Here is a 16,182-nt window from a genome sequence, read left to right on the forward strand (position 1 = left end):
GTCTGAACTATCTTAGATGGGCAATGGGAAACTACTGGAGACTTCTGAAGATATGAGTGATATGGGCAAATGTCTATGAGGGAGAGTAACCTATGAGAAACAAAGTTACTTAACAATTCAGCACCATGGCTAGAGCAGCTGTAATATCAGAAGGGACTGGGTTCTGTGGAGCTGGGGACAAGGGGGAATGGGAATATACAGTTCAAGAGAAGAAATAATTCCATAATAGAGCTATCCAACAAGGAAAGCATTAACTCTGGAGATTATGTGCTTTACCACACTGGAGATATTTTAGCTCTAGCAGAATGACTACATGACAACACATGGCAGATGCTGTAGAGAAAATCCCAGAATACTCAAAAAACAATCATGGAAGTTTGTGATCTGGAGAACAGTGGTAGTTCTGACAGTGGACAAGGTAACCTGAGCCAAGTTTCTTTCAGCTGTGAGCTTCTAAGTCCGTGGGATATCACAGTGGATACAGCACTGGACTTGAAGTCAGGAAAATCTGAGTTCAAAAACAAGATAAAATCAGTAAATATTTGTAAAGTGCTTTAGCAAAACTTAAAAAGCCACTATTTAAAAAGTAGCTACTTTTATTATTTCTTCTTGGTCCCTGATGTTCATCTTTCTCATCTGGATCACTAGGAACAACTGGAGAACTCAATGCCTCCCCAAAGACTTCTGGAAAGATAGCTCAAGAGAACTTGTTCCAGGCCCAAACAAACCAATCCCTAGGGCATAAAACAGAAGAAGCTAGAAATGTCCAACAAATTAACATGATTTTATCGAATATTGTTCTATACTGGGGTGAGGGGAGAGAGGATGAAGAGCAAAGGTCTTGCCCTCAGAGAAATCAGTCAACAAGCACTTATTAAGCACTTATTTTATGTCAAATCCTCTTTCAATCCCTAGTGGGGATACAAAAAAAGCAAAAAAAAAAAAAAAATAGCCCCTCTGGGAGCTGACATTCTAATGGAATAGAAAATGTGTAAATAATTAGGCATATACAAGATGAATAGTTATTTGAAAGGAGAGACATAAATAGCTTAAGGAACCAATAAAGGCCAAAGTAGAAAAAATACACAGGCACAAAGACAGGAGGGAAAGATTCGTGTTGGAAGAACTGTAAATACTTGTGGAATCATTCAATCGCGAGTGAAATAAAGCATAAGGTGACTGAAAGGTGGGAAGGCAGAAGATTTGTATCTAAAATGAAAAAGCAGAGAACAGAGAAAATGTTAGAGCTGAGAGGGACCTTAGAACAGAGAATGAATGTCAGAGCCAGGATGGACTTAAGAACAGAGAACATAGAAAATGTCAGAGTTGGGAGAGACCTTAAAACACAGACTGTCAGAGCTCAAACAAACTTAAGATCATCAAATACAACTCCCTTGTTTTATAGATAATAAAGCCCAGACATGAAAAGAGTTATGCTGGGATTACCTAGCTAGTAAGTAGCAGAGCCAAACCCTTTCCACTCTATGAAACTGCAAGTAGAAAAGCAAGCCCCCTGCCCAGCACTGGCTTACCCCCTCTGGTGACTTCTATCTCTGAGAAATAAGACAGGCAGACCCAGATAAATAGGTCAAGGAGATAAGGGGTGAATTCTATTTCCATAGAAAATAACGACTCCATAGGGGAGGGGGGGAGGAAAGAGGGATGCATTGTCCTTGAGAATAGCATGCATTTGTAGGAAGAACAACAAAACGATTATAAAATGCCCTCATTTCCTCAAAGGACTAAGCCCTGAGACAGGATTGGCTGACTACAGGCTGCATAGTATGCATGCATAGTATAGTTTTGTGGGACCCAACTTCCTACCTTATTGAAAAATGTCTTCTCCCTAAATACCAATTGTAATTTCTCCTTCAGCACTTAGAATCATAAAACCTTAAAAGTCATCCACTCCAACAGCTTCAGTTTATAGATGAGGAAACTGAGGGCAAAGAGATTTTAAGGAACTCGCCAAACAACTCATGGCTAGAAAGTAGCAAAGCTGGTATTCCAACCTAAAGAGAGGGGATGTTATGAATGATCACAAATTTTAGAAGTGAAAGAGACCTTAGGAAAGAGAAGATCAAAGTGGGGATGGACTTTAGTGACTATCTTATCAAAATTCCTCATTTTGAGGATGGAAAAAGAGACCAGAGAGATGAATTGATTTGGCTGAGTTCACAAGCTAATAAGCATCAAAGGCAGATTTGAATAAAAAAAATAGGGCTCTTTCCACTGCTCACCATGTTTTCTGAAAGCAGACTTGGAGATGGAATAGGGGAAATGAGAACTTGGAATATCAAGGAATGACGCGCTATCAAAAGGGAACAATATTGCTGAAGATTTATCTTCATTGGCATTGCTGCTTACACCCAATCTAGAATGCTATTATTAACATTTATTTGCCTTAACGCTTCAATATCCATGACTGCTCCATTAACAAAAATCCCAGCCCCTCCATGTCTTTGTATAATCTTTCCTGAATTCTAGTGCTGTGAGAAGGGAGAAGACCCTCCTTTCTACTTTTCAATAATTGGTATGGAGAATGTCACAGTGGTTAGGCATTTCAAAGGGCAACTAGTTTAAATCACATCTGATCAAGAACCTACTCTAAAATTGATCATTCACTGTCCAAATAAACATCTTCACCACTCTTTCCTAAAGCTACCCATTCCATCTTGATAACTCCCATCATTAGCCAATTTTTTTTTACATCATGTTGGAATATGCTTCCTTAGAATTTCTACTCACTACTTCTCTAGTTCTGACCACTGGGACTAAACTAAACAAGCCTAATCTCTTTTCATGTGACAGTCCTTCAAATACTTGAAGATAGTTTTCATATATCACCCATCCCAGTCTTGTTTTCTTCTTACTAAAGAACCAATTCTTGATAGTGTGGCTTCCAGTCCCTTCCCTGTACTATCTACTGTGAACTTACTCCTTTTGTGGTTGTTTTTTTTTTCTTCAAATACCTCTAAGGATAAAATCTGTCTAAAAGTGGAGTGGTTTTGCCCCAGGAAGTAGTGAATTGTCCCTCATTAGAAATCTTCAAGCAAAGTCTGGTTGAGTGCTCAATTAGAATGTTGTAAAGGGTATTTATTCTTAGTCAGGGATGTTTTTTGACTTCAAAGGTTCCTTAATTCTGAAGTACTGTGACTCTTATCACAATTTTTCTTTCAAAATGATCACAAGCCACTGATCCAACCATTTTGGAGATCAATTTGGTCCTATGTCTAAAGGGCAGGCTAACTGTGCTTACCCAGGAATACCATTACTAGGTTTGTATTCCAAAAAGATCATAGGAAAAGGACCTACATGTACAAAAATATTTGTAGCAGCTCTTTTGTGGCTTCAAAGAAGTAGAAACTGAGGGGATTCCCATCAATTGGGGAATGGCTAAACAAAATGTGGTATATTACTGTAATGGAACATTATTATGCTATGAAATGATGAGCAGGCAGATTTAAGAAAAGTCTAGAAAGACTTACATGAATTGATGCAAAGTGAATACGTTGTACATAATAACAACAATATCGTATCATGATCAACTCAAATTTACTCTTCTCAGCAATACAATGATCCAAGACAATTTCAAAAGACTAATGAAGGAAAATGCTAACTACAACCAGAGAAAGAACTGATGAAATCTGAATGAAAATGAAAGCATACCTTTTTCACTTTCTTTAGTTTTTCCCTTTTGAAATATTTTATAATACTTTTTTTTTTGCAAACTATTTTCTCTTTCACAATATAACAAATATAGAAATGTTTTATATAACTGCGCAAATATAACCTACATCAGATTGTTTATCATTTTAGGGAGGGGGAGGAAAGGGATGAAGGGGAAAAAATTGGAACTAAAACTTTATAAAAAATAAATGTTAAAAGTTGTTTTTACATATAAATAGAAAAAAATACTATAAAATATACATATAAAATATAAAATACTATAAAAATGTTCACAAGCAATTCCTTTCATAATAAGTTCTAATAAAACTGTGTTTACCCTTTGACTCAGCAGTGCCGCTACTACTACAATATAAGTTTTGGTATATGAAAGTAATGGAATATTATTGTTCTATAAAAATGATGAACAGACTTATTTTACAAAGGCCTGAAAATTTTTACATGAACTGATAATGAATGAAGCAAGCAGAATCAGGATAACAGTGTATACAGCAATAGCAGGATTGTGTGATGATCAACTATGATAGACTTGGTTCTTCTCAGTGGTTTAGTGATCCAAGGCAATTCCAATAAACTTTGGAGGAAAAATTCCATTCACATACAGAGAAAGAACTATGGAGACTGAATGAAAATTAACACATACTAATTCACTTTTTTTTCTCCTTTTTTTTTCTCATGGTTTTTTTTCTCTCCCAACATGATCATAGGGAAATATGTTTTTAAAAAAGAATGTACATGTATAACAAAAAAAAAAAAACCCTGTTTTTTTTACATGTAACTAGGGACAATTAAAAAAAGGAATAAAAAATAAGTTCTAGATAATATAAAAGGAAATCCCACTCAAAATAAGTACAAAATACACAAAATATCTGGGAATCCACCTAACAAAGGCACAATCAAAACTTGTATAAATATAATAACAAAACCCCCTTTAAAGAAACAAAGAAGGATTTAAATAATTGGAAACTAATTCAGTGCTTATGGCTGGTATACCTCAATATAATAAAAATGATGATATATTATTAATTAACAGAATTAGTGTTATGTCAATCAACTAACAAAGGGATTTCATGTAGAGTTCAACAATTTATTTGGAGGGGAAAAACCCTAGAATACCAAAGAGAATAATGAGGAGAGGGGAAGGGAAGAATAAAGAAAGAATAGCCCTTTTAGGTCTCAAATTCTACCATAAATCATTATTCATGGAGACTAGTACAGGTTAAAAAATAGAAAAGTAGATCAATGGAACAGAATAGAAAATAAGAATCAGAATAAAGGAACTCAATAGCCCAAGATCCAATAAATTCCAAAACACAAATTAGGCCCTCATTTAACAAAAACTGCTGAGAAAAACTTGAATGCTTTCTAGAAGAAATTAGGTTTAGAACAACATTTCAGACCATATAACACAAAAATTTCAAAATGCAAAAGCAACTTGAATATTAAAAATCAGCCATAAGTATGGAAAAGAAAAAAAAGTATGTGCTTTTCAGTATTATTACTAAGTGTGAATTATTAACCCAACAAGGTATAGAATTGATTACATGAAATTAAAAAAACTCTTGTTTTTCAAGGCAATGTTAATGAAACTAGGATAATAAGACAAACATTCATCTGGAGAAAAAAAATATTGTATCAAACATCTCTGAGTATAGTCTGATATCCAATATATATACAGACAATTAAAAGAAATATATAAAACCAAAAGCCATTAAAGAATTGGTCAAAGGACAGAAACAAACAGTTGTTAAAAGAAGAATTGCAAACTATTAATGATCATATGACAATCATATCACACAATCAGAAAGCTCCAAATAAAAATGCAAAGCAAAATAACTTAAGATTTTATATCATACTCAGAAAATAGGTTAAGATGACAAAAATAAAAACAGTCAATGTTGGAAGAGTTTGGAAAGACCAGAACACTACTATGCTGCTAGTGATGAACTGGTTTGTATTTATTTCTGTCCTTCCTTTCAATTTTCCAACTTGGGAAAATAAAAGCTACTGTCCATAATATGAAAAAAACATAAAAAGTAAAATAAATAATTCTGATTACATAAAACAAAAAAAAATCGCACAAACAAAATCAAAACAGTCAAAACCATAAGGGAAACAATTAACTGGGAAAACATAAAGTCATTGGTTATAAGGGAAATGAAAGAGAAGCTGTGGCTCAGTGTTGCTCATACCCACTCCGGGAATAACAAATTGAGATAAATCACATTACATGGTATTGAGGGGAAGAGAGTTAAGTAGAGTGAGAAAACATAGGATACCACCACAATGATGATAATAACTAATAATAATAGCAAACATTTATATACCATTTAAAAAGTTTACAAAAGATTATCATTTGATCATCACAATCACCCTGGGAAGTAGTGCTATTGTCCCAGTCTTCAGATGAGGAAACTAAGGATAATGAATAAATCAAAGTTTAAATTAACTGCCTACTGTGTACCAAGCGCCAAGGAGCTTATCTTCCAATAAAGAGAGACAACACATAGAAAGGTTCTGCTGCAGGAGAGAGGGGAAGTTTTGAATCCTAAGTGGACAACAATAGGTAGATGACCCAAGAGTCCTTAGGGTAAAGTAGCAAATAACAGTACTTAGAGGTGTGCATGGCATAAAGTTGATCAAGTTTCCAACTCACTGGAAAGCTTATAGTTGGTGGCTCTTAGCTCATCCAAATTGTGTGAACAGCTATATTGTTCTTCCTGGATGAACTATGGAAAACCCTTGGTATTTTCAGGGGAAAAGGAAGGGGAAGTCAAATAGAAAGGGTACCTCGATTGTCCAGCTGTCAGTTCTCAGGCAGCTTTTACAGACAGGCAGCCCAACGCCCTTGGAGGTGAAGAGTGTGCCTGTCCTAAATATATGTACTGATGGGGCATCTCAACAGACTGTATACCATAGCCTGGACAAAAGGCATTCCTCAACCATTACTTTTTCTATGTGGAGTATTAGGCCAAATTCCTAAGTAATTGTGAATCTCATTTAGGAGGCTCCACAGCGTTTCCAGTTTGTGGACTATGTCATTTTGAGTATATGTGGAGAATTCTACCATTTATATGGAATCCCTTTTCTGTTTGGGCTCTACAATGGATATGGCTTGGCCAGTATCATCTACCTTGTAAGTGGCTGAGATAGGACTCAGACTAAGGTTCTCCTGTCCACAGGTCCAGCAGTCCATCTATAGTGATGACATCAATGAACTTCTTTTGCTTTTGGCTAATATAGGCCGGACAAGGTGAGCCAGTGCATGTCAGTGCCTTCCTTAGAAAAATATTTATAGGGAAAGAGGAGCCAGCAGGAAGGTGGAGTAAACATCAGAAATCCCTTCCCACCCTTGTTACTATAAACAGAGCTCTGGGGCCCTATTTAAAGAGAGATTAACCAGGACCTGGGAAAATGAACATGCTCTTATCTCCTGGGGGAGCTGTAGGCAGCTGGTGGTCATTAACTGTTCCCTAGTCTGTCCAGTTATTAATAGAGAAGAGTCAATGGCCCTGGAGACACCGAGTCACACAGGAAAATGAGGCTAAGCTTAGAGATTGTGGAGGGTGTGTGTGTGTGTGTGTGTGTGTGTGTGTGTGTGTGTGTGTACCAAGTCTAGGAAGGGAGCCTTATTTTATCCATCCCTTTGCCTCAGAGTTTAATTGTGAAAGCACATAGGTATAGAACTACCTACTCATTTTAGAAATGAGGAAACGGATACCCAGGATTGCTAAGTGATGTACCCTCATTAGCCAGGTAGGGAGGTGGAATCACTCATTGGAGATGGCATTCAAATTCAAATATTCCAACTCCAAAGTCAATGTTATTTCCATAACCACAAACCGGGGACTGTCCCTTGTCTTTGACCTTCTAATCCTGGTGAATGATCAAAACAAAGGAGCAATAAGCAGATTTCAGCATTCTGCCCCATTTTTTCTGTAGTTGAAAATAACCATCTGTTTATTTTCGTTAAGATGCATGGGATCACAGGATTTAATACCAGGGGGCCCTTAGAGTGAATCAAATCCAATGGTCTCATTTCAAAAACGACGTGATTGAACCCATGAGAGCAAAGGATTTGCCCAAGATCGCACAGACTTTCCATGAATTCATGAGTAAATCTTGACTGTACTCCCTGGAAAGTCCTGGGTCAGGCTGAGAAGTCTCAGGGAGAGACACGTAGAGGGAAGAGAGCCCTCCTGTGCCCTGGTGAGCTCACAGTCCATCTAGGGGACCACAGGACCATATGGAACAATTAGAGAATATTAACACATGGTATTGATCTAAGAGCTAGAAGTTCATTTTCAACCCTTTTGCTTTATAGATGAGAAAACTGAGCTAAGGGAAGAAAGCTTGCTGCACCTAGGTCAGGTAGTTTGAGGAAGCTTCCTGCAGGAGGTAAGATGAAACCAGAGAAGTGATGATAATAATAAAGAACAATTACAAAGGACTTTATTTCAAAGAACAAAAAGAGTAGAATAAAGAGAATTTTGTATAAGGTAACAACAATGTTCTTTTAAGAATGACTTTGAATGAATAAGTTGTTTAACTATTATAAATCTCTGGATTAACTATAAGGAACATATGAAGACATTATCTGCATCCAGAGAAAGAACTGATAAATAGAAGCATATATATAGAATAATGTTACATAAACATGTATGAATATGTATAACCCCCATCCCAAACACAAACTTATTTGTGTCTAATGGTAGCCATCTCTAGGATAGAGGGGAAGGAAAGAAAAGAAACCTATGATAACTTTGTTGCATGTTTATAGAACATATTTAAACAAAGAAACAGGCAGTCAGGATGCTCCAAAGGGAGAGGAGTCTCCCCATGTAACAGAGGAGGTAAATCCTAACCAAGGTCACAGAGCCACTGGGAGGCTTGTAATCCTGTGGCACATGTTATGTGGCAGAAAGTATATCTATAGTACATGGCATATGGTAGAAGGCATGTGAAAAGAGACATGTATCTGAAGCCAGAGAAAAGAGCTTTGGGTTTAAAGTTAGAAGACTTAGGTTCAAATCACATCTGTATGACTTTGGGTAAGGTCACTTAATTCTTCTTTCTTCATCTGTAAACTAAGGCCTCAATTTTCTTATTTATAAAACAAAAGGGGTTCAGCTAAATAGCTTCTAAAATCCCTTTTAGGACCAACTTCATGATCCTATGACTTAAGTTCAAATCTTGGTCCTGTTATTTGAGATCTGTATGACTTTGGGCAAATTGGTCTCCTCTCTTACCAGGAAAATGAGGAGTGGATGACAATAAAACCCTTCCCATTTTCCACTCCAAGTCTCACAGGTTTTCCTCATGACTGCCAGGCAGGGAATGCAAATTTTTAATAGCTTTTTATTTTTCCAAATACATGCAAAGATAGTTTTCAACATTCACCTTTGCAAAACTTTGTGTTCCAAATTTTTCTCACTTTCTCTCTCTCAGCCCCTCTCATAGATAGAAAGCAATTCTATATAGGTTAAATGTGTGCAGTTCTTCTAAACATATCTCCATATTCATTATACTACATAAGAAAAATCAGATCAAAAGGTGAAAGAAAAAATACATGAAAACAATGGATCAAAGAATAGGTATAATTTGATAGCCCTTTGGGCGTACTTCCAAATAAGAATGGCTGGATCAATTCACAATTCCAGCAACAATGCGTTAGTATTGTGCATACCCTTTGATCCAGCAGTGTTACTACTGGGCTTATATCCCAAAGAGATCTTAAAGAAGGGAAAGGGATCTGTATGTGCCAAAATGTTTGTGGCAGCCCAGTTGGTAGTGGTAGAAACTGGGAACTGAATGGAAGTCCATCAGTTGGAGAATGGCTGAATAAATTATGGTATATGAATGTTATGGAATATTATTGTTCTGTAAGAAATGACCAACAGAATGATTTCAGAAAGGCCTGGAGAGACTTACATGAACTGATGCTGAGTGAAATGAGCAGGACCAGGAGATCATTATATACTTCAACAACAAATATTATATGATGATCATTCTGATGGACGTGGCTCTCTTCAACAATGAGATGAACCAAATTAGTTCCATTTGTTCAATAATGAATAGAATCAGCTACACCCAGCGAAAGAACTCTGGGAAATGAGTGTGAATCACTACATAGCATTCCCAATCCCTCTGGTTTTGTCCACTTGTTTTTTTTATTTCCTTAACAAGTTAATTGTACATTATTTCAAAGTCCGATTCTTCTTGTGCAGCAAAATAATTGTATGGATATGTATACATATATTGTATTTAACATATACTTTAACATATTTAACATGTGTTGGTCAACCTGCCATCTGGGGGAGGAGGTGGGGGAAAGGAGGGGAAAAATTGGAACAAAAGGTTTTACAAGGGTCAATGGTGAAAAATTACCCATGCATATAACTTGTAAATAACAAGCTATTAAAAAAACATAGCATTAGTTTCCACTTTTCACACACCCCCTCCAACATTTATCATTATCTTTTCCTGCCATTTTGGCCAATCTGAGAGGTGTGAAATGGTACCTCAGAGTTGTCTTATTTGGCATTTCTCTAATCAGTAGTAGTTTAGAGCAGACTAGAGGGAATGCAAATATTATTCCCATTTTACAGTTGAGGAAACTGAGGCTCAGAATGTTTCTGTCAGTTCTATGGGATTTAAATTGTGACTAGATGATTTCTAAGGTCCCTTCTCTTCTAAGTAAGCAGTGAGGTGCCAAAGTAGATAAAGGACTGAGCTTCTAGTCAGAGACCTGTATTCAAATCCCTCCTCAAATTACTAGCTATGTGATCCTGGAGAGTTCACTTAATCTCTGTTTTCCTAGGCTTTTTTGTTTTAATCTGTAAAACAGGGATAATAATAGTACCTTATTTTATTGAGCAATACACTGAATAAGGGACCTGAAAATTATGATTTATCATTAAATTTATATACCTATTTTATATACCTATATACTTGGGATTACATAAAAATTTCTCTGGCAAAAGGAGGTGGCAAGTAGAAAAAATTTAAGAAGCCCTGTTACAAAGTAGCTATGAGAATCAATGTATGTAAAATGTTTGCAAACCTTTGAGTACTGCGGAAATGCTAGCTAGCTATTATGATTATTCCAGTCCCAGTCCAGAGCTCCATTTCTGTCAGTCTCATCCCCTTGGGGTTCTCAGTACTCCCTGCCTCCAAGGAGATCTTTAATGCTGCTCAGACTGAAGACCAACAGGTTCCAGTTCACACCTTGTACCTTTTCTGCCCCAACCCCTAAACTCAGCTGCCACTTTCCAGGCAAAGACTGGACTTTGCCCCTAGACAGAGATAAAAATAACCATGTGTTTAAAGAAAGAGGATCCGAGCTTACAAGTTGGGCGTCACTGACTTCAGGCCAGCTTCCTTGGGTATTAACTCCTCCCTTGGAATTAAGCCAAATGCCCTTTGCTTTCCTTTCCCCCCTTTCTTAACGAAACTTGCCAGATCCCAGAAACTCTCAGCACACCAAGTTCATGTGGGCTAGATTCAGTCTGTCAGATCTGAGCCTTCACCACCTTCCTGCTTCTCCTGGCACTCACTGTCCTTCATTTGGAGCCCCCTCCTCTCTCTGAGGTCTTCCCCCTCCATTTCTATGCTGAATAGGGCCATGGTGAGCAAGGAGTGCATTTTCTAGCGCTTGTTTGCAAGTGGAAACAAAATGTACACATTCAGAAATCAGCCACCAGGACTAGTTCATTAGATGGGTGGAAGAATGGGAAGAGGGTTGGCCATGACTCTCAGGGACACCTGGGTCCAAATTCCAGCTCTGCCTCTTCCTCACCCTATGACCTTGGCAAATGACTTCTGCTCCTCCATAAAATAGGGGAGTGACAAGGAACTGGGCTTTTCTCTCTAAGGAACCTTCCTGTCCCTCCACTGCCTATGAGTACACAAACCAGGCCTGGGAGCCGTTTTTGTATTGTTGCCTATTCTTCTTTCACACTTATGTTATTAAACTTTATGTTTGCATCATTTCTCTGCCTCCAGATGGGAGGCTTATGCTGAAGATACAGATCTTCTCTTAGTCTATAAGACCCATGGGTGCCATCACATTTATCCCATCATCATCATCAAGCATTTCTAAAGTGCTTTAAGATTTGCAAGATATTTTATAAATATTTTCTCATTTGATCCTCACAACAACCACGAGAAGTAGAGGCTTTTATTGTCATTCCCATTTTACAGGTAGGGAAACTGAGGCTTGGCAATTTGACATGATTTGTAGACTCTCAGGGCTTGAAAGAAATTCAGAAGGCATTTGATCCCATCTGTCTCTGAGAGAGAATCCTCTCAAACAAGTTGTCTTCAGTTTTTCCTTGAAGACTTCTCCCTTCTTCCAGTGATGGGAAGTTCCCCCCCCCCCCCCCCACGGAAGCAGCCGCACCCACTTTTGTCCAGCTCTGATTGTTAGAAAGGTGATCAAAGTCACCAGGCTAAGCGTTAGAGAGGAAGCCCGACTTCCCTCTTTCTCTTACACCGCTGCTATTAGTGCTATTAGGCACCTGAATTAGTGTGAAGGAGAACAAGTGGAAGAATCAGTGGGAAGATTTTCTGGAAGAAACAGATTAGCTCAGAAGGAGAAGGATTTGTGGGAAAGCTCCCTGGTGAGCGGAACTCTAGGACTGGCCTTGTAGTGATACCTATATCCTTTTTCAAGGGAAAAAAAGGAGTGAAAAGGGACTGCAGCAATCATATGTTATAGGTGAAAAAACTGATAACCAGAAAGGTTAGGTTCTTCACTTCTTCAACAACTTGCTTAGGATCACATGGATAATTAAATAGTAAAGTTAGGATTTGAACTCAGGCCTTCTCCAAATTTAGTGTTCTTCCTTCTATACCAAGATGTGTTTCTAAGTCCTCTCTGGACTCTGAGAATACAAAGATTAATGAGAAAACCATTCCTCTACTCAAGTACTTTATAGAGGAGATAGATGGTAGGGAAACACTGCCATGCTCATAGAGGAATGGAAACATTTGTAAGGTAGAATGTGCCCAGCCAGAACAGTGGAAGCTCAGAGGATGGAGAGATTCTTGTGATTAAGAGCTGTCAGGGAAGGTTTATGGGGAAAGGGTGACGTTAGGCTGGACCTTGAAATATGATACGAATCTCATGAAGAAGAGGGGAAGGGGAAGAGAATAAGCAGCCTTAGACTCTTACCCACGTGCCAAGAGTTCTAAAATATAGATCTTGAAGCCGTTCCTTTTTCCTTCAGAATATCCAAACAAAGTTCACAGAACAACCCACTAATGGGTTGTTAACAATCCAAGAGAAGTGCTGGACTTTTTCAGAAAGGGCAGAGACCTTAGCTTGGAATTTACAACATTTTTCTAGTCCTTATCTTTTGGATGGACTCCAAGGAGTTTCCATCTTGCAGGAAAAAGATGAGAGGGTAGAGAAAGGTAAAGTCCTTCTTCCACCAGACTCTGAGGTTTATTCTATTTATTATTATTATTATTATAGCTTTTTATTTACAAGTTATATGCATGGGTAATTTTACAGCATTGACAATTGCCAAACCTTTTGTTCCAATTTTTCCCCTCCTTCCCCCATCCCCTCTCCCAGATGGCAGGTTGACCAATACATATTAAGTATGTTAAAGCATATATGTCCTAACAGTTATTTTGCTGTACACAAAGAATCGGAGTTTGAAATAGTGTACTATTAGCCTGTGAAGGAAATCAAAAATGCAGGTGGACAAAAATATAGGGATTGGAAATTCTATGTAGTGGTTCTTAGTCATCTCCCAGAGTTCTTTCGCTGGATGTAGCTGATTCAGTTCATTACTGCTCTATTGGGACTGATTTGATTCATCTCATTGTTGAAGAGGGCCGTCCATTAGAATTGATCATCATACAGTATTGCTGTTGAAGTATATAATCTTCTGGTCCTGCTCATTTCCCTCAACATCAGTTCATGTAAGTCTCTCCAGGCCTTTCTGAAATCCTCCTGCTGGTCATTTCTTACTGAACAATAATATTCCATAATATTCATATACCACAATTTATTCAGCCATTCTCCAGTTGATGGGCTTCCACTTTGAGGTTTATTCTTAAACTTACTTTATTGGCCCAAAGCTATCTCATAGTGATTAACCAAAACTGATTTCTTCCAACTAAGGGCAATCAGGTGATATACGTTTGTCCAATAATCTTAGAACATTTCTGGACTTCAGGATTTCCCAAATATCAATTCTAAAGATCTCTTATATGTTACAAGTTACATTTGCCTTGGTTCAATCCCCTTAAAATTTTCAAAATCAGAAAAAGTCCCCTCTTATTTTATGTATCAGATACAAGATCATTGAGGAAGGTTTATTAAGTACCCAGTCACTGGAAGTCACCAAACAGAAATTAGACTTGTTGGAATGGGATTCAGCTGCAGTCAGGGTTTGGACATGCTTGACTCTTAGGCCCTTTGCAACTTTACAATTCTGTGATTCGTTAGGTATTTAGTAAATACTGTTAAATTGAATTTAATATTCTTGCTGAGACAAATATCAAAGAAGACATTTAATAATGATATGCGTAAAGCCCCATGCTCAAGTTCAAGCACTCAATTACATAGCTATCCTATTAATAGCCTGTGGTTAGGTAGCAGGAAGTTCATGTGAAAAGGGTTTTAGTAGATTGAAAGATCAATATGAATCATCACAGTGAGATGGTGGTTAAAAAAAAAACAAAACCCAAAACCAAAACTAAAACTAAATGACATTAATGTGCAGTTTACTAAACAACTCAAATGGAAGCTGAGTATCCAAAATGAAGGCAGTCAAAAAAAAATCATTGAGTCAGAGCTTGAAGAAATCTTAGAGACCATCTAAGTCAATCCTTTTATTTTATAGATGAGATAGATAAGGAAACTAAGACCCAACAAAGTTAAATTCCTTTATCAATCCTCACATGAATGGTTTCAAGTCCCTTTAATGGTCTTGATTATCTTCCTGTAAATTCTAATCCCAGTTCTGCTCTTAACCTACCTATGCAATCTCCATGAATTCATGCTTTATCATAAGATCACAGATTCATAGTTTAGATAGAGTCATAGATGAAGAGTTGGCCAGTTCTTCTGATTACAAAGGTAGCATCCTTTCCTCTGAAACATACTTGCAGAGCTCTTTGACTTCTTTTAGGAGGAAAATGGAAAAACTATATAGAAACATGATCATTAAAGGGATTTGAACCATGTCACATGAGGATTTGTGAAGGAATTTGAAAATATTACCTAACAAAAATAAAACTTGGGAGGACATAATGATGCTTGGGTAACATGCTTAACCATTCAAGGACTAGTTTCCTCCCCTATAAAAAGAAGAGGTTAGACTAACTGAGATAGACGAGGGGTCTTTATGATACCTTATATTTCTGAATCTTATGATCTCACCGTCTTCAAATATTTGAAAGGTTTTTATGAGGAAGAAGAATTAGACTTTTTCTGCCTTGCAGCAATGGGTAGAAGCTCAGAAAGACCAATTTCAGCTTAATATAAGAAAAAAATTTCCTAATAACTAGAGCTATCCCAAAGTGGAATGAATTGCTTAGAGAAGTAATGGGCTTCCCACCATGGGAAGTCTTTTCTTCAAGAGGAGACAGGATAGCCACTAGTCAAGAATGTTGTAGAAGAGAAACATGTTCAGATAAAGATGGTCTCTGAGGACATTTGCCCTTCTAAGGCTCTTGTGAATCTATGAAACAAATAATGGGAGGTAAGATTGGCTAGGACCAGTTTGGAGAAGGCCTTGAATGGCAGGCTAAGGAGTTTAGATTTATACTCTTAGTATAAATATATACAAAAATAGTTTTGATAGCCAACAACTGGAAACATCTTCTTATTGGGAAATGGCTAAACAAAATCTGGCATGTGAATAATGGAATATTATTGTGCCATAAGAAATGATAAAACAGACAATTTCAGAGGAGATTGGGAAGGGCTTTGTGAATTGATACAGAATGAAATAAACAGAACTAGAAAAACAAACTAGAGAGAGACAAACTTAAAAGACCTTAGAACTCTCATCAGCTCAGTGATAAACTATGAGTCTAAAAGAATGAAGATGAAACATGCTACTTATCTCAGGACAGAAGGCAATGAACTTAAAATGTAGAAATAGGCTTTTGGAGACAATATGGGAATTTATCTTGTTAACTATGTAGTAATGTATTGAGGGATTTTTTTTCAATTTGTTCAAGAGGGGACAGGTTAATTAGAAATGCTTGTTAATTTAAAAAATAAAAATAATTATGTAAAAATAGTTCATTCTCAGCAGGTCTGTGCTGCTAAATGTTTAAAAATCTGCTGTTCAGGGGAGAAAATGGACACATAACACATTACACTATTGACACTTTCTCCATCACCATGATATGTGGGTAATCTTGGGTACTTAAGGATGTGTTAGAAGGAAGGTCCTAGCAAGTAAAGAAAGGCTTTGAGTGTGGTCCTGGCAACATTTCAAGATCACTTTTTGAGCATTGGACCAGTTA

The sequence above is a fragment of the Sarcophilus harrisii genome, chromosome 1 (assembly GCF_902635505.1).
Source record: "Sarcophilus harrisii chromosome 1, mSarHar1.11, whole genome shotgun sequence".
Lineage (NCBI taxonomy): Eukaryota > Metazoa > Chordata > Mammalia > Dasyuromorphia > Dasyuridae > Sarcophilus > Sarcophilus harrisii.